At 42.1% G+C, this 25,000-nt stretch overlaps 57 non-coding genes across 57 annotated transcripts in view; all 57 read right to left on the bottom strand.

Annotated features, from left to right (window-relative positions):
- Positions 1-264: 264 nt before the first annotated feature.
- LOC145850861 (5S ribosomal RNA) lies at positions 265-382 on the bottom strand. The gene has a single exon (XR_014372710.1). It is a non-coding gene; the product is annotated as a 5S ribosomal RNA (ribosomal RNA).
- Positions 383-521: 139 nt separating this feature from the next.
- Positions 522-640, bottom strand: LOC145887454 (5S ribosomal RNA). Its single transcript, XR_014399045.1, has one exon. It is a non-coding gene; the product is annotated as a 5S ribosomal RNA (ribosomal RNA).
- A 409-nt stretch (positions 641-1,049) lies between these two features.
- Positions 1,050-1,168, bottom strand: LOC145887442 (5S ribosomal RNA). Its single transcript, XR_014399033.1, has one exon. It is a non-coding gene; the product is annotated as a 5S ribosomal RNA (ribosomal RNA).
- Positions 1,169-1,307: 139 nt separating this feature from the next.
- On the bottom strand, positions 1,308-1,426 carry LOC145887431 (5S ribosomal RNA). Its single transcript, XR_014399022.1, has one exon. It is a non-coding gene; the product is annotated as a 5S ribosomal RNA (ribosomal RNA).
- A 139-nt stretch (positions 1,427-1,565) lies between these two features.
- LOC145887421 (5S ribosomal RNA) lies at positions 1,566-1,684 on the bottom strand. The gene has a single exon (XR_014399012.1). It is a non-coding gene; the product is annotated as a 5S ribosomal RNA (ribosomal RNA).
- A 139-nt stretch (positions 1,685-1,823) lies between these two features.
- LOC145886074 (5S ribosomal RNA) lies at positions 1,824-1,942 on the bottom strand. The gene has a single exon (XR_014397658.1). It is a non-coding gene; the product is annotated as a 5S ribosomal RNA (ribosomal RNA).
- A 409-nt stretch (positions 1,943-2,351) lies between these two features.
- LOC145887410 (5S ribosomal RNA) lies at positions 2,352-2,470 on the bottom strand. Its single transcript, XR_014399001.1, has one exon. It is a non-coding gene; the product is annotated as a 5S ribosomal RNA (ribosomal RNA).
- A 139-nt stretch (positions 2,471-2,609) lies between these two features.
- Positions 2,610-2,728, bottom strand: LOC145882748 (5S ribosomal RNA). The gene has a single exon (XR_014394316.1). It is a non-coding gene; the product is annotated as a 5S ribosomal RNA (ribosomal RNA).
- Positions 2,729-2,867: 139 nt separating this feature from the next.
- On the bottom strand, positions 2,868-2,986 carry LOC145885660 (5S ribosomal RNA). The gene has a single exon (XR_014397243.1). It is a non-coding gene; the product is annotated as a 5S ribosomal RNA (ribosomal RNA).
- Positions 2,987-3,125: 139 nt separating this feature from the next.
- LOC145882655 (5S ribosomal RNA) lies at positions 3,126-3,244 on the bottom strand. Its single transcript, XR_014394223.1, has one exon. It is a non-coding gene; the product is annotated as a 5S ribosomal RNA (ribosomal RNA).
- Positions 3,245-3,653: 409 nt separating this feature from the next.
- LOC145887399 (5S ribosomal RNA) lies at positions 3,654-3,772 on the bottom strand. The gene has a single exon (XR_014398990.1). It is a non-coding gene; the product is annotated as a 5S ribosomal RNA (ribosomal RNA).
- A 139-nt stretch (positions 3,773-3,911) lies between these two features.
- Positions 3,912-4,030, bottom strand: LOC145887389 (5S ribosomal RNA). Its single transcript, XR_014398980.1, has one exon. It is a non-coding gene; the product is annotated as a 5S ribosomal RNA (ribosomal RNA).
- Positions 4,031-4,169: 139 nt separating this feature from the next.
- Positions 4,170-4,288, bottom strand: LOC145887378 (5S ribosomal RNA). Its single transcript, XR_014398969.1, has one exon. It is a non-coding gene; the product is annotated as a 5S ribosomal RNA (ribosomal RNA).
- A 139-nt stretch (positions 4,289-4,427) lies between these two features.
- Positions 4,428-4,546, bottom strand: LOC145885659 (5S ribosomal RNA). Its single transcript, XR_014397242.1, has one exon. It is a non-coding gene; the product is annotated as a 5S ribosomal RNA (ribosomal RNA).
- Positions 4,547-4,685: 139 nt separating this feature from the next.
- On the bottom strand, positions 4,686-4,804 carry LOC145885414 (5S ribosomal RNA). The gene has a single exon (XR_014396995.1). It is a non-coding gene; the product is annotated as a 5S ribosomal RNA (ribosomal RNA).
- Positions 4,805-4,943: 139 nt separating this feature from the next.
- Positions 4,944-5,062, bottom strand: LOC145885412 (5S ribosomal RNA). The gene has a single exon (XR_014396993.1). It is a non-coding gene; the product is annotated as a 5S ribosomal RNA (ribosomal RNA).
- Positions 5,063-5,471: 409 nt separating this feature from the next.
- Positions 5,472-5,589, bottom strand: LOC145850860 (5S ribosomal RNA). The gene has a single exon (XR_014372709.1). It is a non-coding gene; the product is annotated as a 5S ribosomal RNA (ribosomal RNA).
- A 139-nt stretch (positions 5,590-5,728) lies between these two features.
- LOC145887367 (5S ribosomal RNA) lies at positions 5,729-5,847 on the bottom strand. The gene has a single exon (XR_014398958.1). It is a non-coding gene; the product is annotated as a 5S ribosomal RNA (ribosomal RNA).
- A 409-nt stretch (positions 5,848-6,256) lies between these two features.
- On the bottom strand, positions 6,257-6,375 carry LOC145887356 (5S ribosomal RNA). Its single transcript, XR_014398947.1, has one exon. It is a non-coding gene; the product is annotated as a 5S ribosomal RNA (ribosomal RNA).
- A 139-nt stretch (positions 6,376-6,514) lies between these two features.
- LOC145886073 (5S ribosomal RNA) lies at positions 6,515-6,633 on the bottom strand. Its single transcript, XR_014397657.1, has one exon. It is a non-coding gene; the product is annotated as a 5S ribosomal RNA (ribosomal RNA).
- Positions 6,634-7,042: 409 nt separating this feature from the next.
- LOC145887345 (5S ribosomal RNA) lies at positions 7,043-7,161 on the bottom strand. Its single transcript, XR_014398936.1, has one exon. It is a non-coding gene; the product is annotated as a 5S ribosomal RNA (ribosomal RNA).
- A 139-nt stretch (positions 7,162-7,300) lies between these two features.
- LOC145882747 (5S ribosomal RNA) lies at positions 7,301-7,419 on the bottom strand. The gene has a single exon (XR_014394315.1). It is a non-coding gene; the product is annotated as a 5S ribosomal RNA (ribosomal RNA).
- Positions 7,420-7,558: 139 nt separating this feature from the next.
- LOC145885658 (5S ribosomal RNA) lies at positions 7,559-7,677 on the bottom strand. The gene has a single exon (XR_014397241.1). It is a non-coding gene; the product is annotated as a 5S ribosomal RNA (ribosomal RNA).
- Positions 7,678-7,816: 139 nt separating this feature from the next.
- Positions 7,817-7,935, bottom strand: LOC145882644 (5S ribosomal RNA). Its single transcript, XR_014394212.1, has one exon. It is a non-coding gene; the product is annotated as a 5S ribosomal RNA (ribosomal RNA).
- Positions 7,936-8,344: 409 nt separating this feature from the next.
- On the bottom strand, positions 8,345-8,463 carry LOC145887333 (5S ribosomal RNA). Its single transcript, XR_014398924.1, has one exon. It is a non-coding gene; the product is annotated as a 5S ribosomal RNA (ribosomal RNA).
- A 139-nt stretch (positions 8,464-8,602) lies between these two features.
- On the bottom strand, positions 8,603-8,721 carry LOC145887322 (5S ribosomal RNA). Its single transcript, XR_014398913.1, has one exon. It is a non-coding gene; the product is annotated as a 5S ribosomal RNA (ribosomal RNA).
- A 139-nt stretch (positions 8,722-8,860) lies between these two features.
- LOC145887295 (5S ribosomal RNA) lies at positions 8,861-8,979 on the bottom strand. Its single transcript, XR_014398885.1, has one exon. It is a non-coding gene; the product is annotated as a 5S ribosomal RNA (ribosomal RNA).
- A 139-nt stretch (positions 8,980-9,118) lies between these two features.
- Positions 9,119-9,237, bottom strand: LOC145885657 (5S ribosomal RNA). The gene has a single exon (XR_014397240.1). It is a non-coding gene; the product is annotated as a 5S ribosomal RNA (ribosomal RNA).
- Positions 9,238-9,376: 139 nt separating this feature from the next.
- LOC145885411 (5S ribosomal RNA) lies at positions 9,377-9,495 on the bottom strand. The gene has a single exon (XR_014396992.1). It is a non-coding gene; the product is annotated as a 5S ribosomal RNA (ribosomal RNA).
- Positions 9,496-9,634: 139 nt separating this feature from the next.
- LOC145885410 (5S ribosomal RNA) lies at positions 9,635-9,753 on the bottom strand. Its single transcript, XR_014396991.1, has one exon. It is a non-coding gene; the product is annotated as a 5S ribosomal RNA (ribosomal RNA).
- Positions 9,754-10,162: 409 nt separating this feature from the next.
- On the bottom strand, positions 10,163-10,280 carry LOC145850859 (5S ribosomal RNA). The gene has a single exon (XR_014372708.1). It is a non-coding gene; the product is annotated as a 5S ribosomal RNA (ribosomal RNA).
- A 139-nt stretch (positions 10,281-10,419) lies between these two features.
- LOC145887311 (5S ribosomal RNA) lies at positions 10,420-10,538 on the bottom strand. The gene has a single exon (XR_014398902.1). It is a non-coding gene; the product is annotated as a 5S ribosomal RNA (ribosomal RNA).
- A 409-nt stretch (positions 10,539-10,947) lies between these two features.
- LOC145887300 (5S ribosomal RNA) lies at positions 10,948-11,066 on the bottom strand. Its single transcript, XR_014398891.1, has one exon. It is a non-coding gene; the product is annotated as a 5S ribosomal RNA (ribosomal RNA).
- A 139-nt stretch (positions 11,067-11,205) lies between these two features.
- Positions 11,206-11,324, bottom strand: LOC145887290 (5S ribosomal RNA). The gene has a single exon (XR_014398879.1). It is a non-coding gene; the product is annotated as a 5S ribosomal RNA (ribosomal RNA).
- Positions 11,325-11,463: 139 nt separating this feature from the next.
- Positions 11,464-11,582, bottom strand: LOC145887279 (5S ribosomal RNA). Its single transcript, XR_014398868.1, has one exon. It is a non-coding gene; the product is annotated as a 5S ribosomal RNA (ribosomal RNA).
- Positions 11,583-11,721: 139 nt separating this feature from the next.
- Positions 11,722-11,840, bottom strand: LOC123738137 (5S ribosomal RNA). The gene has a single exon (XR_006767429.2). It is a non-coding gene; the product is annotated as a 5S ribosomal RNA (ribosomal RNA).
- Positions 11,841-12,249: 409 nt separating this feature from the next.
- LOC123738045 (5S ribosomal RNA) lies at positions 12,250-12,368 on the bottom strand. The gene has a single exon (XR_006767338.2). It is a non-coding gene; the product is annotated as a 5S ribosomal RNA (ribosomal RNA).
- A 139-nt stretch (positions 12,369-12,507) lies between these two features.
- Positions 12,508-12,626, bottom strand: LOC145882746 (5S ribosomal RNA). Its single transcript, XR_014394314.1, has one exon. It is a non-coding gene; the product is annotated as a 5S ribosomal RNA (ribosomal RNA).
- A 139-nt stretch (positions 12,627-12,765) lies between these two features.
- LOC145885656 (5S ribosomal RNA) lies at positions 12,766-12,884 on the bottom strand. Its single transcript, XR_014397239.1, has one exon. It is a non-coding gene; the product is annotated as a 5S ribosomal RNA (ribosomal RNA).
- Positions 12,885-13,023: 139 nt separating this feature from the next.
- LOC145885409 (5S ribosomal RNA) lies at positions 13,024-13,142 on the bottom strand. Its single transcript, XR_014396990.1, has one exon. It is a non-coding gene; the product is annotated as a 5S ribosomal RNA (ribosomal RNA).
- A 6,306-nt stretch (positions 13,143-19,448) lies between these two features.
- LOC145887258 (5S ribosomal RNA) lies at positions 19,449-19,567 on the bottom strand. Its single transcript, XR_014398847.1, has one exon. It is a non-coding gene; the product is annotated as a 5S ribosomal RNA (ribosomal RNA).
- Positions 19,568-19,706: 139 nt separating this feature from the next.
- LOC145887247 (5S ribosomal RNA) lies at positions 19,707-19,825 on the bottom strand. Its single transcript, XR_014398836.1, has one exon. It is a non-coding gene; the product is annotated as a 5S ribosomal RNA (ribosomal RNA).
- A 139-nt stretch (positions 19,826-19,964) lies between these two features.
- Positions 19,965-20,083, bottom strand: LOC145885655 (5S ribosomal RNA). Its single transcript, XR_014397238.1, has one exon. It is a non-coding gene; the product is annotated as a 5S ribosomal RNA (ribosomal RNA).
- Positions 20,084-20,222: 139 nt separating this feature from the next.
- On the bottom strand, positions 20,223-20,341 carry LOC145886567 (5S ribosomal RNA). Its single transcript, XR_014398152.1, has one exon. It is a non-coding gene; the product is annotated as a 5S ribosomal RNA (ribosomal RNA).
- A 409-nt stretch (positions 20,342-20,750) lies between these two features.
- On the bottom strand, positions 20,751-20,869 carry LOC145887236 (5S ribosomal RNA). Its single transcript, XR_014398825.1, has one exon. It is a non-coding gene; the product is annotated as a 5S ribosomal RNA (ribosomal RNA).
- Positions 20,870-21,008: 139 nt separating this feature from the next.
- Positions 21,009-21,127, bottom strand: LOC145887224 (5S ribosomal RNA). Its single transcript, XR_014398813.1, has one exon. It is a non-coding gene; the product is annotated as a 5S ribosomal RNA (ribosomal RNA).
- A 409-nt stretch (positions 21,128-21,536) lies between these two features.
- LOC145887213 (5S ribosomal RNA) lies at positions 21,537-21,655 on the bottom strand. The gene has a single exon (XR_014398802.1). It is a non-coding gene; the product is annotated as a 5S ribosomal RNA (ribosomal RNA).
- Positions 21,656-21,794: 139 nt separating this feature from the next.
- LOC145887202 (5S ribosomal RNA) lies at positions 21,795-21,913 on the bottom strand. Its single transcript, XR_014398791.1, has one exon. It is a non-coding gene; the product is annotated as a 5S ribosomal RNA (ribosomal RNA).
- Positions 21,914-22,052: 139 nt separating this feature from the next.
- LOC145884045 (5S ribosomal RNA) lies at positions 22,053-22,171 on the bottom strand. The gene has a single exon (XR_014395624.1). It is a non-coding gene; the product is annotated as a 5S ribosomal RNA (ribosomal RNA).
- Positions 22,172-22,580: 409 nt separating this feature from the next.
- On the bottom strand, positions 22,581-22,699 carry LOC145885726 (5S ribosomal RNA). The gene has a single exon (XR_014397310.1). It is a non-coding gene; the product is annotated as a 5S ribosomal RNA (ribosomal RNA).
- Positions 22,700-22,838: 139 nt separating this feature from the next.
- LOC145887191 (5S ribosomal RNA) lies at positions 22,839-22,957 on the bottom strand. The gene has a single exon (XR_014398780.1). It is a non-coding gene; the product is annotated as a 5S ribosomal RNA (ribosomal RNA).
- A 139-nt stretch (positions 22,958-23,096) lies between these two features.
- Positions 23,097-23,215, bottom strand: LOC145887180 (5S ribosomal RNA). The gene has a single exon (XR_014398769.1). It is a non-coding gene; the product is annotated as a 5S ribosomal RNA (ribosomal RNA).
- A 409-nt stretch (positions 23,216-23,624) lies between these two features.
- Positions 23,625-23,743, bottom strand: LOC145885725 (5S ribosomal RNA). Its single transcript, XR_014397309.1, has one exon. It is a non-coding gene; the product is annotated as a 5S ribosomal RNA (ribosomal RNA).
- A 139-nt stretch (positions 23,744-23,882) lies between these two features.
- Positions 23,883-24,001, bottom strand: LOC145887169 (5S ribosomal RNA). Its single transcript, XR_014398758.1, has one exon. It is a non-coding gene; the product is annotated as a 5S ribosomal RNA (ribosomal RNA).
- Positions 24,002-24,140: 139 nt separating this feature from the next.
- Positions 24,141-24,259, bottom strand: LOC145887158 (5S ribosomal RNA). The gene has a single exon (XR_014398747.1). It is a non-coding gene; the product is annotated as a 5S ribosomal RNA (ribosomal RNA).
- A 409-nt stretch (positions 24,260-24,668) lies between these two features.
- On the bottom strand, positions 24,669-24,787 carry LOC145887147 (5S ribosomal RNA). The gene has a single exon (XR_014398735.1). It is a non-coding gene; the product is annotated as a 5S ribosomal RNA (ribosomal RNA).
- A 139-nt stretch (positions 24,788-24,926) lies between these two features.
- Positions 24,927-25,000, bottom strand: part of LOC145887136 (5S ribosomal RNA) — a 119-nt gene continuing 45 nt past the window's right edge. The window contains exon 1 of the ribosomal RNA XR_014398723.1: positions 24,927-25,000. This exon is cut by the window's right edge and continues 45 nt beyond it. This is a non-coding gene — a ribosomal RNA (5S ribosomal RNA).

Genomic DNA, 25,000 nt, shown 5'->3' with positions numbered 1-25,000 from the left:
GCACAGGTAGTTGGATAAAATACAAACTTTATTTCCTTTCATCATTTGAACAGGGCAAAGGAGCACAAAGCACACACAAGCTGCATTCAGCAACAATATTCTTGTTTGTCTTATAAATACAAGGCAGATGCTAATTGAAAACACAAGGAAATATGATCCTATTAAAAAGGCAGGAAGCTGCATTTAGTCAATTCATCATTAAATGCTTACTACAAGGCAGTGTTGCTGATGAAATAGTGCAGGGGCACACCCTCGTGGACAAAATGCTTACAGCACCTGGTATTCCCAGGCGGTCTCCATCCAAGTACTAACCAGGCCCGACCCTGCTTAGCTTCCGAGATCAAACGAGATCGGGCGTACCCAGGCTGGTATGGCCGTAAGCGAGAAACAATCTCTTGCTACAACATATATAGTCAAAGTGAGTCTGATAAAACAGACATTTAGTCAATTCATCATTAAATGCTTAATACAAGGCAGTGTTGCTGATGAAATAGTGCAAGAGCACACCCTCGTGGACAAAATGCTTACAGCACCTGGTATTCCCAGGCGGTCTCCCATCCAAGTACTAACCAGGCCCGACCCTGCTTAGCTTCCGAGATCAGACGAGATCGGGCGTACCCAGGCTGGTATGGCCGTAAGCGAGAAACAATCTCTTGCTACAACATATATAGTCAAAGTGAGTGTGATAAACAGACATTGCATTTTCAACAATTAGATAAGCAGCTTGAACTTTGTGTCACTGAAAAAGTAGAAGAAATTACAAACACTGTTCCCATCACTTTTTAGCACAGGTAGTTGGATAAAATACAAACTTTATTTCCTTTCATCATTTGAACAGGGCAAAGGAGCACAAAGCACACACAAGCTGCATTCAGCAACAATATTCTTGTTTGTCTTATAAATACAAGGCAGATGCTAATTGAAAACACAAGGAAATTTGATCCTATTAAAAAGGCAGGAAGCTGCATTTAGTCAATTCATCATTAAATGCTTACTACAAGGCAGTGTTGCTGATGAAATAGTGCAGGGGCACACCCTCGTGGACAAAATGCTTACAGCACCTGGTATTCCCAGGCGGTCTCCCATCCAAGTACTAACCAGGCCCGACCCTGCTTAGCTTCCGAGATCAGACGAGATCGGGCGTACCCAGGCTGGTATGGCCGTAAGCGAGAAACAATCTCTTGCTACAACATATATAGTCAAAGTGAGTCTGATAAAACAGACATTTAGTCAATTCATCATTAAATGCTTAATACAAGGCAGTGTTGCTGATGAAATAGTGCAAGAGCACACCCTCGTGGACAAAATGCTTACAGCACCTGGTATTCCCAGGCGGTCTCCCATCCAAGTACTAACCAGGCCCGACCCTGCTTAGCTTCCGAGATCAGACGAGATCGGGCGTACCCAGGCTGGTATGGCCGTAAGCGAGATACAATCTCTTGCTACAACATATATAGTCAAGGTGAGTCTGATAAAACAGACATTTAGTCAATTCATCATTAAATGCTTAATACAAGGCAGTGTTGCTGATGAAATAGTGCAAGAGCACACCCTCGTGGACAAAATGCTTACAGCACCTGGTATTCCCAGGCGGTCTCCCATCCAAGTACTAACCAGGCCCGACCCTGCTTAGCTTCCGAGATCAGACGAGATCGGGCGTACCCAGGCTGGTATGGCCGTAAGCGAGATACAATCTCTTGCTACAACATATATAGTCAAAGTGAGTCTGATAAAACAGACATTTAGTCAATTCATCATTAAATGCTTAATACAAGGCAGTGTTGCTGATGAAATAGTGCAAGAGCACACCCTCGTGGACAAAATGCTTACAGCACCTGGTATTCCCAGGCGGTCTCCCATCCAAGTACTAACCAGGCCCGACCCTGCTTAGCTTCGGAGATCAGACGAGATCGGGCGTACCCAGGCTGGTATGGCCGTAAGCGAGAAACAATCTCTTGCTACAACATATATAGTCAAAGTGAGTGTGATAACCAGACATTGCATTTTCACCAATTAGATAAGCAGCTTGAACTTTGTGTCACTGAAAAAGTAGAAGAAATTACAAACACTGTTCCCATCACTTTTTAGCACAGGTAGTTGGATAAAATACAAACTTTATTTCCTTTCATCATTTGAACAGGGCAAAGGAGCACAAAGCACACACAAGCTGCATTCAGCAACAATATTCTTGTTTGTCTTATAAATACAAGGCAGATGCTAATTGAAAACACAAGGAAATATGATCCTATTAAAAAGGCAGGAAGCTGCATTTAGTCAATTCATCATTAAATGCTTACTACAAGGCAGTGTTGCTGATGAAATAGTGCAGGGGCACACCCTCGTGGACAAAATGCTTACAGCACCTGGTATTCCCAGGCGGTCTCCCATCCAAGTACTAACCAGGCCCGACCCTGCTTAGCTTCCGAGATCAGACGAGATCGGGCGTACCCAGGCTGGTATGGCCGTAAGCGAGAAACAATCTCTTGCTACAACATATATAGTCAAAGTGAGTCTGATAAAACAGACATTTAGTCAATTCATCATTAAATGCTTAATACAAGGCAGTGTTGCTGATGAAATAGTGCAAGAGCACACCCTCGTGGACAAAATGCTTACAGCACCTGGTATTCCCAGGCGGTCTCCCATCCAAGTACTAAACAGGCCCGACCCTGCTTAGCTTCCGAGATCAGACGAGATCGGGCGTACCCAGGCTGGTATGGCCGTAAGCGAGATACAATCTCTTGCTACAACATATATAGTCAAAGTGAGTCTGATAAAACAGACATTTAGTCAATTCATCATTAAATGCTTAATACAAGGCAGTGTTGCTGATGAAATAGTGCAAGAGCACACCCTCGTGGACAAAATGCTTACAGCACCTGGTATTCCCAGGCGGTCTCCCATCCAAGTACTAACCAGGCCCGACCCTGCTTAGCTTCCGAGATCAGACTAGATCGGGCGTACCCAGGCTGGTATGGCCGTAAGCGAGATAGAATCTCTTGCTACAACATATATAGTCAAAGTGAGTCTGATAAAACAGACATTTAGTCAATTCATCATTAAATGCTTAATACAAGGCAGTGTTGCTGATGAAATAGTGCAAGAGCACACCCTCGTGGACAAAATGCTTACAGCACCTGGTATTCCCAGGCGGTCTCCCATCCAAGTACTAACCAGGCCCGATCCTGCTTAGCTTCCGAGATCAGACGAGATCGGGCGTACCCAGGCTGGTATGGCCGTAAGCGAGAAACAATCTCTTGCTACAACATATATAGTCAAAGTGAGTGTGATAACCAGACATTGCATTTTCACCAATTAGATAAGCAGCTTGAACTTTGTGTCACTGAAAAAGTAGAAGAAATTACAAACACTGTTCCCATCACTTTTTAGCACAGGTAGTTGGATAAAATACAAACTTTATTTCCTTTCATCATTTGAACAGGGCAAAGGAGCACAAAGCACACACAAGCTGCATTCAGCAACAATATTCTTGTTTGTCTTATAAATACAAGGCAGATGCTAATTGAAAACACAAGGAAATATGATCCTATTAAAAAGGCAGGAAGCTGCATTTAGTCAATTCATCATTAAATGCTTACTACAAGGCAGTGTTGCTGATGAAATAGTGCAGGGGCACACCCTCGTGGACAAAATGCTTACAGCACCTGGTATTCCCAGGCGGTCTCCCATCCAAGTACTAACCAGGCCCGACCCTGCTTAGCTTCCGAGATCAGACGAGATCGGGCGTACCCAGGCTGGTATGGCCGTAAGCGAGAAACAATCTCTTGCTACAACATATATAGTCAAAGTGAGTCTGATAAAACAGACATTTAGTCAATTCATCATTAAATGCTTAATACAAGGCAGTATTGCTGATGAAATAGTGCAGGGGCACACCCTCGTGGACAAAATGCTTACAGCACCTGGTATTCCCAGGCGGTCTCCCATCCAAGTACTAACCAGGCCCGACCCTGCTTAGCTTCCGAGATCAGACGAGATCGGGCGTACCCAGGCTGGTATGGCCGTAAGCGAGAAACAATCTCTTGCTACAACATATATAGTCAAAGTGAGTCTGATAAAACAGACATTTAGTCAATTCATCATTAAATGCTTAATACAAGGCAGTGTTGCTGATGAAATAGTGCAAGAGCACACCCTCGTGGACAAAATGCTTACAGCACCTGGTATTCCCAGGCGGTCTCCCATCCAAGTACTAACCAGGCCCGACCCTGCTTAGCTTCCGAGATCAGACGAGATCGGGCGTACCCAGGCTGGTATGGCCGTAAGCGAGATACAATCTCTTGCTACAACATATATAGTCAAAGTGAGTCTGATAAAACAGACATTTAGTCAATTCATCATTAAATGCTTTATACAAGGCAGTGTTGCTGATGAAATAGTGCAAGAGCACACCCTCGTGGACAAAATGCTTACAGCACCTGGTATTCCCAGGCGGTCTCCCATCCAAGTACTAACCAGGCCCGACCCTGCTTAGCTTCCGAGATCAGACTAGATCGGGCGTACCCAGGCTGGTATGGCCGTAAGCGAGATAGAATCTCTTGCTACAACATATATAGTCAAAGTGAGTCTGATAAAACAGACATTTAGTCAATTCATCATTAAATGCTTAATACAAGACAGTGTTGCTGATGAAATAGTGCAAGAGCACACCCTCGTGGACAAAATGCTTACAGCACCTGGTATTCCCAGGCGGTCTCCCATCCAAGTACTAACCAGGCCCGACCCTGCTTAGCTTCTGAGATCAGACGAGATCGGGCGTACCCAGGCTGGTATGGCCGTAAGCGAGAAACAATCTCTTGCTACAACATATATAGTCAAAGTGAGTCTGATAAAACAGACATTTAGTCAATTCATCATTAAATGCTTAATACAAGACAGTGTTGCTGATGAAATAGTGCAAGAGCACACCCTCGTGGACAAAATGCTTACAGCACCTGGTATTCCCAGGCGGTCTCCCATCCAAGTACTAACCAGGCCCGACCCTGCTTAGCTTCTGAGATCAGACGAGATCGGGCGTACCCAGGCTGGTATGGCCGTAAGCGAGAAACAATCTCTTGCTACAACATATATAGTCAAAGTGAGTGTGATAACCAGACATTGCATTTTCACCAATTAGATAAGCAGCTTGAACTTTGTGTCACTGAAAAAGTAGAAGAAATTACAAACACTGTTCCCATCACTTTTTAGCACAGGTAGTTGGATAAAATACAAACTTTATTTCCTTTCATCATTTGAACAGGGCAAAGGAGCACAAAGCACACACAAGCTGCATTCAGCAACAATATTCTTGTTTGTCTTATAAATACAAGGCAGATGCTAATTGAAAACACAAGGAAATATGATCCTATTAAAAAGGCAGGAAGCTGCATTTAGTCAATTCATCATTAAATGCTTACTACAAGGCAGTGTTGCTGATGAAATAGTGCAGGGGCACACCCTCGTGGACAAAATGCTTACAGCACCTGGTATTCCCAGGCGGTCTCCATCCAAGTACTAACCAGGCCCGACCCTGCTTAGCTTCCGAGATCAAACGAGATCGGGCGTACCCAGGCTGGTATGGCCGTAAGCGAGAAACAATCTCTTGCTACAACATATATAGTCAAAGTGAGTCTGATAAAACAGACATTTAGTCAATTCATCATTAAATGCTTAATACAAGGCAGTGTTGCTGATGAAATAGTGCAAGAGCACACCCTCGTGGACAAAATGCTTACAGCACCTGGTATTCCCAGGCGGTCTCCCATCCAAGTACTAACCAGGCCCGACCCTGCTTAGCTTCCGAGATCAGACGAGATCGGGCGTACCCAGGCTGGTATGGCCGTAAGCGAGAAACAATCTCTTGCTACAACATATATAGTCAAAGTGAGTGTGATAAACAGACATTGCATTTTCAACAATTAGATAAGCAGCTTGAACTTTGTGTCACTGAAAAAGTAGAAGAAATTACAAACACTGTTCCCATCACTTTTTAGCACAGGTAGTTGGATAAAATACAAACTTTATTTCCTTTCATCATTTGAACAGGGCAAAGGAGCACAAAGCACACACAAGCTGCATTCAGCAACAATATTCTTGTTTGTCTTATAAATACAAGGCAGATGCTAATTGAAAACACAAGGAAATTTGATCCTATTAAAAAGGCAGGAAGCTGCATTTAGTCAATTCATCATTAAATGCTTACTACAAGGCAGTGTTGCTGATGAAATAGTGCAGGGGCACACCCTCGTGGACAAAATGCTTACAGCACCTGGTATTCCCAGGCGGTCTCCCATCCAAGTACTAACCAGGCCCGACCCTGCTTAGCTTCCGAGATCAGACGAGATCGGGCGTACCCAGGCTGGTATGGCCGTAAGCGAGATACAATCTCTTGCTACAACATATATAGTCAAAGTGAGTCTGATAAAACAGACATTTAGTCAATTCATCATTAAATGCTTAATACAAGGCAGTGTTGCTGATGAAATAGTGCAAGAGCACACCCTCGTGGACAAAATGCTTACAGCACCTGGTATTCCCAGGCGGTCTCCCATCCAAGTACTAACCAGGCCCGACCCTGCTTAGCTTCGGAGATCAGACGAGATCGGGCGTACCCAGGCTGGTATGGCCGTAAGCGAGAAACAATCTCTTGCTACAACATATATAGTCAAAGTGAGTGTGATAACCAGACATTGCATTTTCACCAATTAGATAAGCAGCTTGAACTTTGTGTCACTGAAAAAGTAGAAGAAATTACAAACACTGTTCCCATCACTTTTTAGCACAGGTAGTTGGATAAAATACAAACTTTATTTCCTTTCATCATTTGAACAGGGCAAAGGAGCACAAAGCACACACAAGCTGCATTCAGCAACAATATTCTTGTTTGTCTTATAAATACAAGGCAGATGCTAATTGAAAACACAAGGAAATATGATCCTATTAAAAAGGCAGGAAGCTGCATTTAGTCAATTCATCATTAAATGCTTACTACAAGGCAGTGTTGCTGATGAAATAGTGCAGGGGCACACCCTCGTGGACAAAATGCTTACAGCACCTGGTATTCCCAGGCGGTCTCCCATCCAAGTACTAACCAGGCCCGACCCTGCTTAGCTTCCGAGATCAGACGAGATCGGGCGTACCCAGGCTGGTATGGCCGTAAGCGAGAAACAATCTCTTGCTACAACATATATAGTCAAAGTGAGTCTGATAAAACAGACATTTAGTCAATTCATCATTAAATGCTTAATACAAGGCAGTGTTGCTGATGAAATAGTGCAAGAGCACACCCTCGTGGACAAAATGCTTACAGCACCTGGTATTCCCAGGCGGTCTCCCATCCAAGTACTAAACAGGCCCGACCCTGCTTAGCTTCCGAGATCAGACGAGATCGGGCGTACCCAGGCTGGTATGGCCGTAAGCGAGATACAATCTCTTGCTACAACATATATAGTCAAAGTGAGTCTGATAAAACAGACATTTAGTCAATTCATCATTAAATGCTTAATACAAGGCAGTGTTGCTGATGAAATAGTGCAAGAGCACACCCTCGTGGACAAAATGCTTACAGCACCTGGTATTCCCAGGCGGTCTCCCATCCAAGTACTAACCAGGCCCGACCCTGCTTAGCTTCCGAGATCAGACTAGATCGGGCGTACCCAGGCTGGTATGGCCGTAAGCGAGATAGAATCTCTTGCTACAACATATATAGTCAAAGTGAGTCTGATAAAACAGACATTTAGTCAATTCATCATTAAATGCTTAATACAAGGCAGTGTTGCTGATGAAATAGTGCAAGAGCACACCCTCGTGGACAAAATGCTTACAGCACCTGGTATTCCCAGGCGGTCTCCCATCCAAGTACTAACCAGGCCCGATCCTGCTTAGCTTCCGAGATCAGACGAGATCGGGCGTACCCAGGCTGGTATGGCCGTAAGCGAGAAACAATCTCTTGCTACAACATATATAGTCAAAGTGAGTGTGATAACCAGACATTGCATTTTCACCAATTAGATAAGCAGCTTGAACTTTGTGTCACTGAAAAAGTAGAAGAAATTACAAACACTGTTCCCATCACTTTTTAGCACAGGTAGTTGGATAAAATACAAACTTTATTTCCTTTCATCATTTGAACAGGGCAAAGGAGCACAAAGCACACACAAGCTGCATTCAGCAACAATATTCTTGTTTGTCTTATAAATACAAGGCAGATGCTAATTGAAAACACAAGGAAATATGATCCTATTAAAAAGGCAGGAAGCTGCATTTAGTCAATTCATCATTAAATGCTTACTACAAGGCAGTGTTGCTGATGAAATAGTGCAGGGGCACACCCTCGTGGACAAAATGCTTACAGCACCTGGTATTCCCAGGCGGTCTCCCATCCAAGTACTAACCAGGCCCGACCCTGCTTAGCTTCCGAGATCAGACGAGATCGGGCGTACCCAGGCTGGTATGGCCGTAAGCGAGAAACAATCTCTTGCTACAACATATATAGTCAAAGTGAGTCTGATAAAACAGACATTTAGTCAATTCATCATTAAATGCTTAATACAAGGCAGTATTGCTGATGAAATAGTGCAGGGGCACACCCTCGTGGACAAAATGCTTACAGCACCTGGTATTCCCAGGCGGTCTCCCATCCAAGTACTAACCAGGCCCGACCCTGCTTAGCTTCCGAGATCAGACGAGATCGGGCGTACCCAGGCTGGTATGGCCGTAAGCGAGAAACAATCTCTTGCTACAACATATATAGTCAAAGTGAGTCTGATAAAACAGACATTTAGTCAATTCATCATTAAATGCTTAATACAAGGCAGTGTTGCTGATGAAATAGTGCAAGAGCACACCCTCGTGGACAAAATGCTTACAGCACCTGGTATTCCCAGGCGGTCTCCCATCCAAGTACTAACCAGGCCCGACCCTGCTTAGATTCCGAGATCAGACGAGATCGGGCGTACGCAGGCTGGTATGGCCGTAAGCGAGATACAATCTCTTGCTACAACATATATAGTCAAAGTGAGTCTGATAAAACAGACATTTAGTCAATTCATCATTAAATGCTTTATACAAGGCAGTGTTGCTGATGAAATAGTGCAAGAGCACACCCTCGTGGACAAAATGCTTACAGCACCTGGTATTCCCAGGCGGTCTCCCATCCAAGTACTAACCAGGCCCGACCCTGCTTAGCTTCCGAGATCAGACTAGATCGGGCGTACCCAGGCTGGTATGGCCGTAAGCGAGATAGAATCTCTTGCTACAACATATATAGTCAAAGTGAGTCTGATAAAACAGACATTTAGTCAATTCATCATTAAATGCTTAATACAAGACAGTGTTGCTGATGAAATAGTGCAAGAGCACACCCTCGTGGACAAAATGCTTACAGCACCTGGTATTCCCAGGCGGTCTCCCATCCAAGTACTAACCAGGCCCGACCCTGCTTAGCTTCTGAGATCAGACGAGATCGGGCGTACCCAGGCTGGTATGGCCGTAAGCGAGAAACAATCTCTTGCTACAACATATATAGTCAAAGTGAGTCTGATAAAACAGACATTTAGTCAATTCATCATTAAATGCTTAATACAAGACAGTGTTGCTGATGAAATAGTGCAAGAGCACACCCTCGTGGACAAAATGCTTACAGCACCTGGTATTCCCAGGCGGTCTCCCATCCAAGTACTAACCAGGCCCGACCCTGCTTAGCTTCTGAGATCAGACGAGATCGGGCGTACCCAGGCTGGTATGGCCGTAAGCGAGAAACAATCTCTTGCTACAACATATATAGTCAAAGTGAGTGTGATAACCAGACATTGCATTTTCACCAATTAGATAAGCAGCTTGAACTTTGTGTCACTGAAAAAGTAGAAGAAATTACAAACACTGTTCCCATCACTTTTTAGCACAGGTAGTTGGATAAAATACAAACTTTATTTCCTTTCATCATTTGAACAGGGCAAAGGAGCACAAAGCACACACAAGCTGCATTCAGCAACAATATTCTTGTTTGTCTTATAAATACAAGGCAGATGCTAATTGAAAACACAAGGAAATATGATCCTATTAAAAAGGCAGGAAGCTGCATTTAGTCAATTCATCATTAAATGCTTACTACAAGGCAGTGTTGCTGATGAAATAGTGCAGGGGCACACCCTCGTGGACAAAATGCTTACAGCACCTGGTATTCCCAGGCGGTCTCCATCCAAGTACTAACCAGGCCCGACCCTGCTTAGCTTCCGAGATCAAACGAGATCGGGCGTACCCAGGCTGGTATGGCCGTAAGCGAGAAACAATCTCTTGCTACAACATATATAGTCAAAGTGAGTCTGATAAAACAGACATTTAGTCAATTCATCATTAAATGCTTAATACAAGGCAGTGTTGCTGATGAAATAGTGCAAGAGCACACCCTCGTGGACAAAATGCTTACAGCACCTGGTATTCCCAGGCGGTCTCCCATCCAAGTACTAACCAGGCCCGACCCTGCTTAGCTTCCGAGATCAGACGAGATCGGGCGTACCCAGGCTGGTATGGCCGTAAGCGAGAAACAATCTCTTGCTACAACATATATAGTCAAAGTGAGTGTGATAAACAGACATTGCATTTTCAACAATTAGATAAGCAGCTTGAACTTTGTGTCACTGAAAAAGTAGAAGAAATTACAAACACTGTTCCCATCACTTTTTAGCACAGGTAGTTGGATAAAATACAAACTTTATTTCCTTTCATCATTTGAACAGGGCAAAGGAGCACAAAGCACACACAAGCTGCATTCAGCAACAATATTCTTGTTTGTCTTATAAATACAAGGCAGATGCTAATTGAAAACACAAGGAAATTTGATCCTATTAAAAAGGCAGGAAGCTGCATTTAGTCAATTCATCATTAAATGCTTACTACAAGGCAGTGTTGCTGATGAAATAGTGCAGGGGCACACCCTCGTGGACAAAATGCTTACAGCACCTGGTATTCCCAGGCGGTCTCCCATCCAAGTACTAACCAGGCCCGACCCTGCTTAGCTTCCGAGATCAGACGAGATCGGGCGTACCCAGGCTGGTATGGCCGTAAGCGAGAAACAATCTCTTGCTACAACATATATAGTCAAAGTGAGTCTGATAAAACAGACATTTAGTCAATTCATCATTAAATGCTTAATACAAGGCAGTGTTGCTGATGAAATAGTGCAAGAGCACACCCTCGTGGACAAAATGCTTACAGCACCTGGTATTCCCAGGCGGTCTCCCATCCAAGTACTAACCAGGCCCGACCCTGCTTAGCTTCCGAGATCAGACGAGATCGGGCGTACCCAGGCTGGTATGGCCGTAAGCGAGATACAATCTCTTGCTACAACATATATAGTCAAGGTGAGTCTGATAAAACAGACATTTAGTCAATTCATCATTAAATGCTTAATACAAGGCAGTGTTGCTGATGAAATAGTGCAAGAGCACACCCTCGTGGACAAAATGCTTACAGCACCTGGTATTCCCAGGCGGTCTCCCATCCAAGTACTAACCAGGCCCGACCCTGCTTAGCTTCCGAGATCAGACGAGATCGGGCGTACCCAGGCTGGTATGGCCGTAAGCGAGATACAATCTCTTGCTACAACATATATAGTCAAAGTGAGTCTGATAAAACAGACATTTAGTCAATTCATCATTAAATGCTTAATACAAGGCAGTGTTGCTGATGAAATAGTGCAAGAGCACACCCTCGTGGACAAAATGCTTACAGCACCTGGTATTCCCAGGCTGTCTCCCATCCAAGTACTAACCAGGCCCGATCCTGCTTAGCTTCCGAGATCAGACGAGATCGGGCGTACCCAGGCTGGTATGGCCGTAAGCGAGAAACAATCTCTTGCTACAACATATATAGTCAAAGTGAGTGTGATAACCAGACATTGCATTTTCACCAATTAGATAAGCAGCTTGAACTTTGTGTCACTGAAAAAGTAGAAGAAATTACAAACACTGTTCCCATCACTTTTTAGCACAGGTAGTTGGATAAAATACAAACTTTATTTCCTTTCATCATTTGAACAGGGCAAAGGAGCACAAAGCACACACAAGCTGCATTCAGCAACAATATTCTTGTTTGTCTTATAAATACAAGGCAGATGCTAATTGAAAACACAAGGAAATATGATCCTATTAAAAAGGCAGGAAGCTGCATTTAGTCAATTCATCATTAAATGCTTACTACAAGGCAGTGTTGCTGATGAAATAGTGCAGGGGCACACCCTCGTGGACAAAATGCTTACAGCACCTGGTATTCCCAGGCGGTCTCCCATCCAAGTACTAACCAGGCCCGACCCTGCTTAGCTTCCGAGATCAGACGAGATCGGGCGTACCCAGGCTGGTATGGCCGTAAGCGAGAAACAATCTCTTGCTACAACATATATAGTCAAAGTGAGTCTGATAAAACAGACATTTAGTCAATTCATCATTAAATGCTTAATACAAGGCAGTGTTGCTGATGAAATAGTGCAAGAGCACACCCTCGTGGACAAAATGCTTACAGCACCTGGTATTCCCAGGCGGTCTCCCATCCAAGTACTAAACAGGCCCGACCCTGCTTAGCTTCCGAGATCAGACGAGATCGGGCGTACCCAGGCTGGTATGGCCGTAAGCGAGATACAATCTCTTGCTACAACATATATAGTCAAAGTGAGTCTGATAAAACAGACATTTAGTCAATTCATCATTAAATGCTTAATACAAGGCAGTGTTGCTGATGAAATAGTGCAAGAGCACACCCTCGTGGACAAAATGCTTACAGCACCTGGTATTCCCAGGCGGTCTCCCATCCAAGTACTAACCAGGCCCGACCCTGCTTAGCTTCCGAGATCAGACTAGATCGGGCGTACCCAGGCTGGTATGGCCGTAAGCGAGATAGAATCTCTTGCTACAACATATATAGTCAAAGTGAGTCTGATAAAACAGACATTTAGTCAATTCATCATTAAATGCTTAATACAAGGCAGTGTTGCTGATGAAATAGTGCAAGAGCACACCCTCGTGGACAAAATGCTTACAGCACCTGGTATTCCCAGGCGGTCTCCCATCCAAGTACTAACCAGGCCCGACCCTGCTTAGCTTCTGAGATCAGACGAGATCGGGCGTACCCAGGCTGGTATGGCCGTAAGCGAGAAACAATCTCTTGCTACAACATATATAGTCAAAGTGAGTGTGATAACCAGACATTGCATTTTCACCAATTAGATAAGCAGCTTGAACTTTGTGTCACTGAAAAAGTAGAAGAAATTACAAACACTGTTCCCATCACTTTTTAGCACAGGTAGTTGGATAAAATACAAACTTTATTTCCTTTCATCATTTGAACAGGGCAAAGGAGCACAAAGCACACACAAGCTGCATTCAGCAACAATATTCTTGTTTGTCTTATAAATACAAGGCAGATGCTAATTGAAAACACAAGGAAATATGATCCTATTAAAAAGGCAGGAAGCTGCATTTAGTCAATTCATCATTAAATGCTTACTACAAGGCAGTGTTGCTGATGAAATAGTGCAGGGGCACACCCTCGTGGACAAAATGCTTACAGCACCTGATATTCCCAGGCGGTCTCCCATCCAAGTACTAACCAGGCCCGACCCTGCTTAGCTTCCGAGATCAGACGAGATCGGGCGTACCTTTTTTTTTTTTTTTTTTATCTTTTATTATGAAAAAACACATAATATTTACAATATTCAAACAATAATAATAAAAAAGGATGAACAATTCATCCTTTTACAAAATCAAAAAAGAAAAGAAAATAAAATAAAACCAATTAATAATTAAAAACAAGTTTTCCATTTTGATCAATTTCGATAAAAGTGCTCCCCCACACAAACAGTTTTTCAAAATTACATCCTCCATATTTATATATTAGTTCAATATCTTTCTCTAAAATACTTTTAAATAAAACCTCCACACTCACAATTTTCCCTTCATAATGTCCTAAATTCCTTCTTTGTCTTACAGCGTATCTAGCATGGCTAAGAACAAAATTCATCAAATTAATATTAAAAACTTTGCTTTTTCCATTTATACCAAATAGAAACAACCTCCTCCACTCAACCCCATTTACAATATCTTCTCCCCAATGTTGTTCTAAAAGCCCCTTTATAAACTCATGAAACCCTTGTAATCTACAACATTCAATAAAAAAGTGCATAAAATGTTCCACCTCCGTACCACAAATATCACATTCTCTTTTAATGTCTCTATTTATTTGATGTAAAACCACGTTCGTAAAAATCCTATTATGTTTCAATTTAAAATCATTATCTTCACATTCTATAGAATTATATTTGACATTGACATTCTTCCATATTGATTTTACATCTATATTTACAAATACCCTAGACCACACTTTTTCTGAAGCAGGAGCTTTTATCTCTCTTAAAATACATTTTTCATAAATCTTTTTAACTTTCAAACCTGATAAAACATGTTTCTCCCCATTACTTTCATAATATAAAACCGGTAAACCCTTAGCTCTCTCAACCACCTCTGTATTTATTAAAAGCACCCATTCTTCAGGAATACACCCTAAAATTCTCTTATACATATTATCTACTGTAGTTTTGCTTATTTCATCTTCCACTTCACAAACATTATCATAAATCGCTTGTACAGGAAGAAAACCTGGAATGACCTCGTATAAAATATCCCCAATCTGTCTCATCCCAGCCCTCATAAAATATTTACAAAACAACATCTTATTATTATATTGTATCTTGGGATTTAAGAAAATTGGCTGATTTAAAATATTGTCTAAAATGGTACACTCATAATAAATATTTGGTAAAAACTCCCCCCAAGCCTCAAACACTTCTCTATAAAACAATGGTATATTAGCTAACATTTCTTTTCTCATACACATTAATAAACCATTTTCCCCCATCCTCCCAACCTCCTGCAAATACTCTTTAAAAAATCTTTTCCATCCATAATCTAGTTCACCATATAAATATTTTCGTACCATTTTAACTCTAATTGCTTTTTTCCTCACATTTAAATCTACCAACTTCAAACCCCCCTCCTCATAACCTGCAATCAAAGTTTTAAAAGAAATTTTCGCTCCTTTCCCATCCCATAAAAAATCAACTAAAATCGTATTCATTTCAGATAAAACCCATTCTGGTACATCTAAAACGTTCATGACATGAATGAAAATTGACATCAGCAAGGAATTTACAACAATTACTTTCCCTTTTAATTTCAAAGCCCTCCCCCTCCACATATTTACCACCTTCCTAACTTTGTTTATAACCCCACTCCATGTCAGATCCCTAGCTTCTTGTTCCTTCACCCCTAAAAACACACCTAACACCTTAAAATAATCATTTACCACCTTAAAAGGAAAAGTCCCCTCATTATTCTTCCCAACATACATTATTACTGACTTCTCCATATTCACTTTTGCTCCTGAGGCTTTCTCATATACTTTAAAACACTCTATCACCCTTTTAACACTACCCTCATCTCTAACTGTTATTGTTGTATCGTCTGCATATTGATGAATTAAACTAAAACCTCCTTGCGGAGTCTCTACACAATTTATAAAATGATCTTTTTTAAGGTATGCCGCTAAGGGTTCTACCGATAAAACAAACAATAAAGCTGATAAAGGGCACCCCTGTCTCACTGATCTCTCAAGAATAAAAGAATCTGTTAAAACCCCATTACATTTAACCCTACTTTTAGCCTTTCTATATAATAATTTTATCCATCTTATAATTCCATTTCCAAACCCATACTTTTCCAGTACCCTAAACATAAAATCATGTTCCACCCTGTCAAAAGCTTTATTAAAATCTATACTTAAAACAATTCCCCCCATCTTATCGCTATTCATTTTATTTATCACATCTCTAAGTGTAGTTATGGTATCTGCTATATCTCTTCCAGGCACACTATAATTTTGTGTAGGTGCTATAATATCATTTAAAACCATCTTCATCCTATTTGCCAGTATCTTAGCTAAAATCTTATAATCTGAGTTTAACAAACTAATTGGCCTATAATTTTCTAATTTCAATTTACTCCCCTTATTTTTATATAAAATCGATATCAGCCCTGTCACCATGGAATCTGAAACAGTATTATTGTCTTCCATATATTGATATACTTCTAATAAAATAGGTGCTAAAATACTTTCATACATTTTATAAAACTCTGCAATTAGTCCATCTACTCCAGGACTTTTATTTATTTGTAAACCCTTAATTGCATCTTTCACTTCATCCATTGTTATCTTCCTATCACACATTTGCTTATCCTCAGCACCAATTTGCACATCCACACTACTTAAAATCTCTTTTACACACCCCTCCTCCACCTCCCCTTTCTTAAATAAATCCTTATAAAAATTCTGTACTGTTTCTAATATCTCAACATAATCATTTACCACTTCACCCTTTACATTTTCAATCTCACTAATATATGATTTCATCTGTTTAGTTTTCTCTAAACCAAGAAAAAACGACGTACATTTCTCCCCTTCTAAAACATATTTTGCCCTACTTCTTATAATTGCACCCTTACACTTATCTATTTCACATTTGCTCAATTTTTCTTTTAAATCTAAAAACTTTTCAATAGTATAATCAGGATCACTATCACATTTCTTCATTTCTTCATTCAATTTTGTTCTTAAATAATTTTCTGCTCTTATCATCCTACTCCTCTTCTTCCTTGCATATCTAATACTAAAAACTTTTATTTTTTCCTTAACATTTTCCCACCACTTGCACTTATCATTCCCTTTTTGCTTATCCTCCATTTCATCTTCTATCAAAGATTTAAGTTGTTTCCCGTATTCCTCATCACCTAGATACCCTGCATTCATACACCATATTCCCCCCCCTTTCCTTTCCTTATCTAACCCCACCGAAAATGTTAACCCAGCATGATCACTAAAAGTTGTAAAAATATATTTAATATCCTTCATAAAATTCCTTAACCCTTCATTTACTAAAACCAAATCTATCCGTGTCTGTTTCAATTCCCCTAAAACCACCTGCCTTCTAGAAAATTCTCTCTTATTCGGATTCTCCTCCCTCCATATATCAATTAAATTGTTTTCAACCATCATCTTCCTTAAAACCCCCCTAGATACGTCACTTCTAAAAATAGCTCCCCTTGTCATATCTAGTCTATCCATTTTTACATTAAAATCCCCAACTAAAATACAGTTTCCCTTGCACCATTTCGCTAATTCTAAAAATAAATTCCTTCTCTCTATTTCATTATTCGGCGCATAAATATTTATAATCCTAAAAACCCTACTCATATATTCAAAATCTAAAATTAAAATCCTCCCATTATTATCATTATATATCTTCTTCACATTTTCTACTACATCCTTCCTTATTAAAATTGCAACCCCACATGAATTCCCCCTACCATTGTTTACATAAATAAAATCCCTCCATATTTTCTGAATTTCTAAAACACACATATTATCCCAGTGCGTCTCTTGAATACATAAAATATCAGAATTCTTTATGTGTACTATTCTATTAAATTTTCCTATTGTTCTCAACCCATTCGCATTTATCGACATTATTGTTACCATACTAATAAATAATAAAATTATAAAATATAATTTCATTATCCTCTACCTTTTATCCAGTTTCTTTCCTCTTCCACCCTTTCTCTCCCCCCCCTCCGCTGCTTTCCTCTTCCTGTATCCTCCTCTCATTCTTTCAAACTTTTCCCCATCATCCGAGTCCGATATCTCCTCCAAGTCCATTTCATCCAGCCAACTTTTCTTCTTTACACCCTCGTCCGTTGTGCTCCCCGTGTTCATCGCCGATTCTGGAATGTTCGTTGTGCTCCCCGTGTTCTCCGCCGTTTCTGGAATGTTCATCTCCGTCTCATGTGTAGTCGTCGTTGTGCTCCCCGTGTTCATCGCCGTTTCTGGAATGTTCGTTGTGCTCCCCGTGTTCATCTCCGTCTCATATATTGTCGTCGTTGTGCTCCCCGTGTTCATACCCGTCTCTGTTATTGTCATTAAACTTAAAACCCTCTCCATTTCTTCACCCCCCGAGGTACTTGTTTGTGCTGTGCTTTCCCCCAAAACCCGTGAGTCCACCGTGCTTCCCCCCAATCCACTTCCCCTCTCCTCCTGAAAACTCCACCTTCTTATTTCCGAATCCATACTGCTCCCAATTTCGTTAATCTTCTGGTCTTCCTTCTTCTCCCTTCTTCCTTCCTCCGTCTCTCCACCTTCCACCACGTCCTCTCCTCCATCTTCTTCTCCTTCTTGCGATGATACAACTGCTTCCTCGAATAGTACTTGACTCCCCTCTTCAGTCATAACTTCTCCACAGTTGCACTCCGCCAATCTCTTTCTGCATCTTCCACAAACATTCCTTTCCTTCTCTCCGACACACTCTCTCGCATAATGGCCTTGATTGCCGCACTTGAAACACTTGAATTCAGGGCAATCTTTAACTATGTGCCCAGGTTGTATGCACAATCGACAAACTCTGACCTGCTTGTCATGGATCACCCTGAAGTATTCAGCTCCTTCCAGCGTCTCAATTTTTGTGGAATATGGCAATGATTTTACTTTTTCCGTAAATTTAACTTTACAAAACCGTGTTCCGTCAACCACCTCCGTTCCAGGCCAAACTCTCCTCCTTATCTCCGAGACGGCCGTTACTCCCCAGCTACTCAGCTTGTCCAGTATAACTTTGTCTTCGATGTATACCGGGAGATTCATAAAAGACACCACCAATTCATTTACATTCACATCTCTCGCCAGAATCCTGGTGTCCTTTATCCTTAAACCGTCCATTAGCCGTTCTTTACCTTTTCCGTTTTTCATCGTAATTTCATACTTCTTCTCGCCTTTCATTCGGCATCCCACCACCTCTCCACACATCTCCTTAATTGCTCGCAGTAATTCCATCGTCGTCATCTTTTCTTCTCCCACCAACTCAATTGCCACCGTGTATTCTTTTCCATATTTCATTCCTCCTTTTTCGTTTTCCTTCCGTTGCGCATTTTCGTTGTCTTTGTCCGTTCCGTTTGTCGTTGCCATGTTGTCCGTCATTGTGAATCAAAAATGAAAGCGAAAAAACCTCCCCCAGGCAGCAAAACTGCAGGGGGGGAAAACTAAACAAAACTAAAAACTATCCAAATGAAAAAACAATAAATTATATTGCAAAATCCAAAAAAGAAACGAAAATAGCTCTCGAGCAAACACTCTCAAGCAAACACTCACAGCTCAATTACTCGCACCTGTCGTCACTTCTCCAATCAAGGATTAGCGCCCCCAGGCTGGTATGGCCGTAAGCGAGAAACAATCTCTTGCTACAACATATATAGTCAAAGTGAGTCTGATAAAACAGACATTTAGTCAATTCATCATTAAATGCTTAATACAAGGCAGTGTTGCTGATGAAATAGTGCAAGAGCACACCCTCGTGGACAAAATGCTTACAGCACCTGGTATTCCCAGGCGGTCTCCCATCCAAGTACTAACCAGGCCCGACCCTGCTTAGCTTCCGAGATCAGACGAGATCGGGCGTACCCAGGCTGGTATGGCCGTAAGCGAGATACAATCTCTTGCTACAACATATATAGTCAAAGTGAGTCTGATAAAACAGACATTTAGTCAATTCATCATTAAATGCTTAATACAAGGCAGTGTTGCTGATGAAATAGTGCAAGAGCACACCCTCGTGGACAAAATGCTTACAGCACCTGGTATTCCCAGGCGGTCTCCCATCCAAGTACTAACCAGGCCCGACCCTGCTTAGCTTCCGAGATCAGACGAGATCGGGCGTACCCAGGCTGGTATGGCCGTAAGCGAGAAACAATCTCTTGCTACAACATATATAGTCAAAGTGAGTCTGATAAAACAGACATTTAGTCAATTCATCATTAAATGCTTAATACAAGGCAGTGTTGCTGATGAAATAGTGCAAGAGCACACCCTCGTGGACAAAATGCTTACAGCACCTGGTATTCCCAGGCGGTCTCCCATCCAAGTACTAACCAGGCCCGACCCTGCTTAGCTTCCGAGATCAGACTAGATCGGGCGTACCCAGGCTGGTATGGCCGTAAGCGAGATAGAATCTCTTGCTACAACATATATAGTCAAAGTGAGTCTGATAAAACAGATATTTAGTCAATTCATCATTAAATGCTTAATACAAGGCAGTGTTGCTGATGAAATAGTGCAAGAGCACACCCTCGTGGACAAAATGCTTACAGCACCTGGTATTCCCAGGCGGTCTACCATCCAAGTACTAACCAGGCCCGACCCTGCTTAGCTTCCGAGATCAGACGAGATCGGGCGTACCCAGGCTGGTAAGGCCGTAAGCGAGAATCAATCTCTTGCTACAACATATATAGTCAAAGTGAGTGTGATAAACAGACATTGCATTTTCACCAATTAGATAAGCAGCTTGAACTTTGTGTCACTGAAAAAGTAGAAGAAATTACAAACACTGTTCCCATCACTTTTTAGCACAGGTAGTTGGATAAAATACAAACTTTATTTCCTTTCATCATTTGAACAGGGCAAAGGAGCACAAAGCACACACAAGCTGCATTCAGCAACAATATTCTTGTTTGTCTTATAAATACAAGGCAGATGCTAATTGAAAACACAAGGAAATTTGATCCTATTAAAAAGGCAGGAAGCTGCATTTAGTCAATTCATCATTAAATGCTTACTACAAGGCAGTGTTGCTGATGAAATAGTGCAGGGGCACACCCTCGTGGACAAAATGCTTACAGCACCTGGTATTCCCAGGCGGTCTCCCATCCAAGTACTAACCAGGCCCGACCCTGCTTAGCTTCCGAGATCAGACGAGATCGGGCGTACCCAGGCTGGTATGGCCGTAAGCGAGAAACAATCTCTTGCTACAACATATATAGTCAAAGTGAGTCTGATAAAACAGACATTTAGTCAATTCATCATTAAATGCTTAATACAAGGCAGTGTTGCTGATGAAATAGTGCAAGAGCACACCCTCGTGGACAAAATGCTTACAGCACCTGGTATTCCCAGGCGGTCTCCCATCCAAGTACTAACCAGGCCCGACCCTGCTTAGCTTCCGAGATCAGACGAGATCGGGCGTACCCAGGCTGGTATGGCCGTAAGCGAGAAACAATCTCTTGCTACAACATATATAGTCAAAGTGAGTGTGATAAACAGACATTGCATTTTCACCAATTAGATAAGCAGCTTGAACTTTGTGTCACTGAAAAAGTAGAAGAAATTACAAACACTGTTCCCATCACTTTTTAGCACAGGTAGTTGGATAAAATACAAACTTTATTTCCTTTCATCATTTGAACAGGGCAAAGGAGCACAAAGCACACACAAGCTGCATTCAGCAACAATATTCTTGTTTGTCTTATAAATACAAGGCAGATGCTAATTGAAAACACAAGGAAATTTGATCCTATTAAAAAGGCAGGAAGCTGCATTTAGTCAATTCATCATTAAATGCTTACTACAAGGCAGTGTTGCTGATGAAATAGTGCAGGGGCACACCCTCGTGGACAAAATGCTTACAGCACCTGGTATTCCCAGGCGGTCTCCCATCCAAGTACTAACCAGGCCCGACCCTGCTTAGCTTCCGAGATCAGACGAGATCGGGCGTACCCAGGCTGGTATGGCCGTAAGCGAGAAACAATCTCTTGCTACAACATATATAGTCAAAGTGAGTCTGATAAAACAGACATTTAGTCAATTCATCATTAAATGCTTAATACAAGGCAGTGTTGCTGATGAAATAGTGCAAGAGCACACCCTCGTGGACAAAATGCTTACAGCACCTGGTATTCCCAGGCGGTCTCCCATCCAAGTACTAACCAGGCCCGACCCTGCTTAGCTTCCGAGATCAGACGAGATCGGGCGTACCCAGGCTGGTATGGCCGTAAGCGAGATACAATCTCTTGCTACAACATATATAGTCAAAGTGAGTCTGATAAAACAGACATTTAGTCAATTCATCATTAAATGCTTAATACAAGGCAGTGTTGCTGATGAAATAGTGCAAGAGCACACCCTCGTGGACAAAATGCTTACAGCACCTGGTATTCCCAGGCGGTCTCCCATCCAAGTACTAACCAGGCCCGACCCTGCTTAGCTTCCGAGATCAGACGAGATCGGGCGTACCCAGGCTGGTAAGGCCGTAAGCGAGAAACAATCTCTTGCTACAACATATATAGTCAAAGTGAGTGTGATAAACAGACATTGCATTTTCACCAATTAGATAAGCAGCTTGAACTTTGTGTCACTGAAAAAGTAGAAGAAATTACAAACACTGTTCCCATCACTTTTTAGCACAGGTAGTTGGATAAAATACAAACTTTATTTCCTTTCATCATTTGAACAGGGCAAAGGAGCACAAAGCACACACAAGCTGCATTCAGCAACAATATTCTTGTTTGTCTTATAAATACAAGGCAGATGCTAATTGAAAACACAAGGAAATTTGATCCTATTAAAAAGGCAGGAAGCTGCATTTAGTCAATTCATCATTAAATGCTTACTACAAGGCAGTGTTGCTGATGAAATAGTGCAGGGGCACACCCTCGTGGACAAAATGCTTCCAGCACCTGGTATTCCCAGGCGGTCTCCCATCCAAGTACTAACCAGGCCCGACCCTGCTTAGCTTCCGAGATCAGACGAGATCGGGCGTACCCAGGCTGGTATGGCCGTAAGCGAGAAACAATCTCTTGCTACAACATATATAGTCAAAGTGAGTCTGATAAAACAGACATTTAGTCAATTCATCATTAAATGCTTAATACAAGGCAGTGTTGCTGATGAAATAGTGCAAGAGCACACCCTCGTGGACAAAATGCTTACAGCACCTGGTATTCCCAGGCGGTCTCCCATCCAAGTACTAACCAGGCCCGACCCTGCTTAGCTTCCGAGATCAGACGAGATCGGGCGTACCCAGGCTGGTATGGCCGTAAGCGAGAAACAATCTCTTGCTACAACATATATAGTCAAAGTGAGTCTGATAAAACAGACATTTAGTCAATTCATCATTAAATGCTTAATACAAGGCAGTGTTGCTGATGAAATAGTGCAAGAGCACACCCTCGTGGACAAAATGCTTACAGCACCTGGTATTCCCAGGCGGTCTCCCATCCAAGTACTAACCAGGCCCGACCCTGCTTAGCTTCCGAGATCAGACGAGATCGGGCGTACCCAGGCTGGTATGGCCGTAAGCGAGAAACAATCTCTTGCTACAACATATATAGTCAAAGTGAGTGTGATAAACAGACATTGCATTTTCACCAATTAGATAAGCAGCTTGAACTTTGTGTCACTGAAAAAGTAGAAGAAATTACAAACACTGTTCCCATCACTTTTTAGCACAGGTAGTTGGATAAAATACAAACTTTATTTCCTTTCATCATTTGAACAGGGCAAAGGAGCACAAAGCACACACAAGCTGCATTCAGCAACAATATTCTTGTTTGTCTTATAAATACAAGGCAGATGCTAATTGAAAACACAAGGAAATTTGATCCTATTAAAAAGGCAGGAAGCTGCATTTAGTCAATTCATCATTAAATGCTTACTACAAGGCAGTGTTGCTGATGAAATAGTGCAGGGGCACACCCTCGTGGACAAAATGCTTCCAGCACCTGGTATTCCCAGGCGGTCTCCCATCCAAGTACTAACCAGGCCCGACCCTGCTTAGCTTCCGAGATCAGACGAGATCGGGCGTACCCAGGCTGGTATGGCCGTAAGCGAGAAACAATCTCTTGCTACAACATATATAGTCAAAGTGAGTCTGATAAAACAGACATTTAGTCAATTCATCATTAAATGCTTAATACAAGGCAGTGTTGCTGATGAAATAGTGCAAGAGCACACCCTCGTGGACAAAATGCTTACAGCACCTGGTATTCCCAGGCGGTCTCCCATCCAAGTACTAACCAGGCCCGACCCTGCTTAGCTTCCGAGATCAGACGAGATCGGGCGTACCCAGGCTGGTATGGCCGTAAGCGAGAAACAATCTCTTGCTACAACATATATAGTCAAAGTGAGTCTGATAAAACAGACATTTAGTCAATTCATCATTAAATGCTTAATACAAGGCAGTGTTGCTGATGAAATAGTGCAAGAGCACACCCTCGTGGACAAAATGCTTACAGCACCTGGTATTCCCAGGCGGTCTCCCATCCAAGTACTAACCAGGCCCGACCCTGCTTAGCTTCCGAGATCAGACGAGATCGGGCGTACCCAGGCTGGTATGGCCGTAAGCGAGAAACAATCTCTTGCTACAACATATATAGTCAAAGTGAGTGTGATAAACAGACATTGCATTTTCACCAATTAGATAAGCAGCTTGAACTTTGTGTCACTGAAAAAGTAGAAGAAATTACAAACACTGTTCCCATCACTTTTTAGCACAGGTAGTTGGATAAAATACAAACTTTATTTCCTTTCATCATTTGAACAGGGCAAAGGAGCACAAAGCACACACAAGCTGCATTCAGCAACAATATTCTTGTTTGTCTTATAAATACAAGGCAGATGCTAATTGAAAACACAAGGAAATTTGATCCTATTAAAAAGGCAGGAAGCTGCATTTAGTCAATTCATCATTAAATGCTTACTACAAGGCAGTGTTGCTGATGAAATAGTGCAGGGGCACACCCTCGTGGACAAAATGCTTACAGCACCTGGTATTCCCAGGCGGTCTCCCATCCAAGTACTAACCAGGCCCGACCCTGCTTAGCTTCCGAGATCAGACGAGATCGGGCGTACCCAGGCTGGTATGGCCGTAAGCGAGAAACAATCTCTTGCTACAACATATATAGTCAAAGTGAGTCTGATAAAACAGACATTTAGTCAATTCATCATTAAATGCTTAATACAAGGCAGTGTTGCTGATGAAATAGTGCAAGAGCACACCCTCGTGGACAAAATGCTTACAGCACCTGGTATTCCCAGGCGGTCTCCCATCCAAGTACTAACCAGGCCCGACCCTGCTTAGCTTCCG

Source organism: Salmo salar, chromosome 08 (genome assembly GCF_965601325.2).
Source record: "Salmo salar chromosome 08, fSalSal1, whole genome shotgun sequence".
In the NCBI taxonomy this organism is placed as follows: domain Eukaryota; kingdom Metazoa; phylum Chordata; class Actinopteri; order Salmoniformes; family Salmonidae; genus Salmo; species Salmo salar.
The sequence above is the reverse complement of the archived record's forward strand: the minus strand, read 5'-3'. Positions and strand labels throughout refer to the sequence as shown.